This window comes from Sinocyclocheilus grahami, unplaced genomic scaffold, assembly GCF_001515645.1.
Source record: "Sinocyclocheilus grahami isolate Dianchi unplaced genomic scaffold, SAMN03320097.WGS_v1.1 scaffold1278.1, whole genome shotgun sequence".
In the NCBI taxonomy this organism is placed as follows: domain Eukaryota; kingdom Metazoa; phylum Chordata; class Actinopteri; order Cypriniformes; family Cyprinidae; genus Sinocyclocheilus; species Sinocyclocheilus grahami.
In genome coordinates, this window is record NW_015506457.1 from 252,537 (window position 1) to 257,318 (window position 4,782).

Sequence of the window (4,782 nt, forward strand, 5' to 3'; positions counted from 1 at the left end):
TGAGGCAAGTGAGGCCTGCAGTTCTTTAGATGTTGTTCTGGGTTCTTTTATGACCTCTTGGATGAGTCGTCGTTGCGCTCTTGGAGTAATTTTGGTCGGCCGGACACTCCTGGGAAGGTTCATCATTGTTCCAAGTTTTTTCAATTTGTGGATAATGGCTCTGACCGAGGTTCGCTGGAGTCCCAAAGCCTTAGAAATGGCTTTATAACCCTTTCCAGACTGATACATGTCAACTGTTTTGTTTCTCATCTGTTCTTGAATTTCTTTACATCGCGGCATGATGTGTTGCTCTTTAAGCATGCTTCACTTTGTCAGACAGCTTCTATTTAAGTGATTTCTTGATTCAGCAGGTCTGGCAGTAATCAGGCCTGCGTGTGGCTAGTGAAATTTAACTCCGCTTTCTAAAATAATGTGCTTAATCACAGTTCTTTCATGATTTAACAGGAGGGGCAATTAATTTTTCACGTTGGGCCACGTAGGTTTGGACAGCTTTTTTCCCTTAATAAATGAAATTATCATTTAAAAACTGCATTTTGTATTTACTTGCATTATCTTTGCGTAATATTAAAATTGGTTTGATGATCTGAATCTTTTAAGTGTGACAAATATTCAAAAAATTAAAAAAACAGGAAGGGGGCAAAAACCTTTTCCCGGCACTGTACATATATACACATACAAACATACACATACATATACACACATACATACACACACACACATATACATATACATATATACACATACATACACATACACACACACACATACACACATATACATATATACACATACATACACACACACATATATATATACACACATACACATATACATATACACACATACATACACATACACACACACATACACACATATATACATATATACACATACATACAAATACACATACACACACACACACACACACACACATATATATATATACCCTCCCGGAGGGGGCCAGCAAAGCCCACCAGCATCTCGTCCGACTCTCCGATCAGGATGATGTCGAGGCCTACCTCCATACCTTCGAAGTCATTGCGACCCGAGAGGGGTGGGTGAAAGAGGAATGGGCACGGATCATCGCCCCCTTTCTCACGAGGGAAGCCCAGCGTGCCTATTACTCCCTCCAGGCTCCCTGAAATGAGATGAACGATGAGCTCAAGGTCGAGATCCTCACCCGGGTGGGCCTGTCTCCCCTGTGTGCAGCACACCAGTTTCACCAGTGGGTTTATGACGAACGGAAGACGATATGAGCCCAAGCCGCCCAGCTTGCGCGCCTGGCCCATCTCTGGCTGCTCGCGGATTCGCCGTCCGCCAATGCGGTGGCCGAGAGGGTCATACGGGATCGGCTGTTGCGGGCCCTGCCCCGCCCGTTGAGACGCCCGGTCAGTATGAGAAACCCGCGGGACATGGAAGAGCTCGTCGAGGCTGTGGAGTTGGCCGAGGCAACGAACGCCCGCAACGCCGGAGAGAGAGCGGCCCTGGTGCCCCGGAGGGTGATGGAGCGGCGGCCGCTCGAAGGGACACAGCGCACAGCCAGCAGGCCGGCGGTCCCCGACCACGTCGACGAGCCAATACCCACCGAACCCCCAGCCCCAACGGGCTGAATGTGGCTGGCCGGGTGTGTACTCCATAGAGAGGAGCCCCCTCCCGGCCCCAGCAGGATGGTAAAACTCGATGGAAGGCCCGTCCGGGCGCTGTTGGACTCCGGCAGCTCAGTCACCCTCGCCCAGCCTACCCTGGTTAGGCCGCGGCCCGAACGGAAAGCAGAACTACCCCTCACGTGTGTCCACTGGGACACCCGCTATGTGCCGGCCCGCACAGTGCAGATCTTGGCTGGGCCCGGAACCTGGGCTGTGGAGGTGGGCATTGTGCGTGATCTTCCGGTTCCACTGCTGTTGGGACGAGACTGGCCTGGGTTCGAGCAGCTGCTCGTCTCCCCCAGGCAAACGGCCAGCCCCGGTCAAGGGAGGCAACGGAGGAAGCGTCGGGGACCGGCCACCCGAAGGCCCGTGTTACTCACGTCGGACAGCGCAAGGGAGGGTGAGTCAAACACGGCTAATGTTCCTGCTGTCTATCTCGATGTGTTTCAACAGATCACGGCGGGAGGGTCCTTCGGCCGGAAACAGCGCGAGGATGACCGCTTGCGTAACTGCTAGGAACGGGTATGTCGTGTGGATGACGTGGATCGACTGCCTGGCCCACACCACCTCCCTCACTTCGTGATCAGGAATGACCTGCTGTACTGTGTCGCCCACAGGCGGGGGGAGGACAAACTGCTCTTAGTGGTACCCAAGACCAAGACGGAAACTGTGATGGAGCTGGCCCACGCTCATCCAATGGCCGGCCACCTGGGAGGGGAAAATACCATACAGCGCATTCGGGACCAGTTCCACTGGCCGGGATTGGACGCCGAGGTGAAACGGTTCTGTCGCAGCTGCCCAACGTGCCAGCGGACGGCCCCCCGTCGTCATCGACGTGCCCTTCGAGCGGATCGGGATGGATCTGGTGGGGCTACTGCCAAAGTCGGCCCGGGGTCACGAACACATCATGGTGGTCCTGGATTACGCCACGCGCTACCCCGAAGCCATCCCCCTGCGTGGAGCTAACGCTAAGAACATCGCCCGTGAGCTGTTTCTCCTGGCTAGCCGAGTCGGGATACCCAAGGAAGTGCTGACTGACCAGGGCACCCCGTTCATGTCCCGGGTGATGGCCGACCTCTGCCGCCTCCTCCGAGTAAAACAGCTGAGAACGTCAATCTATCACCCCCAAACGGACGGGCTCGTTGAAAGGTTCAATCAGACGCTCAAGCAAATGCTACGCGGGCTCGTGGCCGAAGATGGGCGCGACTGGGACCTAATGATCCCGTACGTGCTGTTCGGCATCCACGAGGCACCCCAAGCCTTCACGGGGTTCACCCCATTCGAATTGCTGTTTGGGAGACAGCCTCGGGGGCTGCTGGATGTGGCACGTGAAGCCTGGGAGAACCAACCTACCCCAAACCGCAGCCTCATAGAGCACGTACGGGAGATAAAGGGGAACTGATCGACAGGGTAATGCCGCTGGTTCGAGAACACCTGGTCACCGCCCAGCGTGCCCAGCAGCATCTGTATGACCGGCCCGCCCAAGCTCGTGAATTCCATCCGGGGGACCGCGTGACGGTGTTGGTCCCCACCGCAGCCTCCAAGTTCTTGGCAACCTGGCAAGGTTCCTACACCATCGTGGAATGGGTGGGACCGGTCACATATCGGGTTCGGCAGCCGGGCCGGAGGAGAGCCGAACAGATTTACCATGTCAACCTCCTCAAGAAGTGGACGGGCCAGCCCGAACAACTGGCCGCTCTGGCCCAGTTGCAGGCCCCGGTTGTCGACATGGACCCACAGCTGTCGGGGACCCAGAAGATGGACCTCGAGGCCCTGGTCGGTCAGTTCAGAGATGTGTTCAGGGAGACCCCGGGGAGAACAACGGTCGTGGAACACGAGGTCCGCACCCTGCCGGGAGTCGTGGTGCGGCAGCGGCCCTACCGGATACCAGAAGCAGAAGATAGAGGAGGAGATAAAGAAGATGCTTCAACTCGGGGTCATTGAACCCTCCCGCAGCCCCTGGGCCAGCCCGATTGTCCTGGTACCAAAGCCGGACAACACCCTCCGCTTCTGTAATGACTTCCGGAAGCTCAATGAAGTCTCGGCCTTCTACGGATATCCCATACCCCGAGTGAACGAGCTCCTCGACCGGCTAGGCAAAGCCCAGTACATTAGCACCTTAGACCTCACTAAAGGCTATTGGCAGGTGCCCTTGACCCAAAGCTCCCAGGAGAAGACAGCCTTCAGCACCCCCAGTGGCCACTTGCAGTACCGGGTACTTCCCTTCGGCTTGCACGGGACACCTGCCACGTTCCAACGGCTGATGGATATCCTGCTCCGCCTCACCAGGCCTATGCCGTGGCTTACCTGGACGATGTCGTAAATCACTCGGAGTGCTGGGAAACACACCTGGAGCGTCTGTGGAGGGTGTTGATGGAACTACGGCAGGCTGGCCTCACAGCCAACCCCAGGAAGTGCCACCTAGGCCTTACGGAAGCCCAGTACCTGGAATACAAGATTGGCCGTGGGCTCATCATGCCCCAAGAGAAAAAAGTTGAGGCGATGAAAAAGTTCCCTCGGCCGGGTAACAAGACACAGGTACGGGCATTTCTGGGGTTGGCAGGCTACTACCGGTGTTTTATCCCCAATTTCTCCTCTATTGCCAGCCCCCTGTCAGACCTCACCAGGAAGGGGCAGCCCGAGGCCACCGTCTGGACTCCGGAGGCGGAGGAGGCGTTCCAAGCGCTGAAGATGGCCCTAACGTCCTCCCCGGTTCTGCATGCACCGGACTTCAGCTGCCCCTTCACGCTATATACCGACGCCTCGGGCCAGGGCTTGGGAGCCATACTCTCTCAGCTCCGGGATGGAGAGGAGCACCCCGTGGTGTACATCAGTAGGAAGCTCTCCCCCGCGGAGACCAGGTACGCCACGGTCGAGAAGGAGGCCCTGGCCATAAAGTGGGCAGTCCAGGAGCTAAGATACTACCTGTGGGGCCGCCGGTTCACCCTGGTCACCGACCATGCTCCGTTACAGTGGATGTCCAAAGCCAAAGACACGAACGCCACTTCCAGGTACAGCATCGGGCCAGGGCCGAACACGGAAATGCTGATGGGCTCTCCCAGGGCTGGGTTGGATGGGCAGGTCTGGCAGGTAACAACAGGCAATACTCGCCACATTCCCCCCCCCCCCCCCCCCA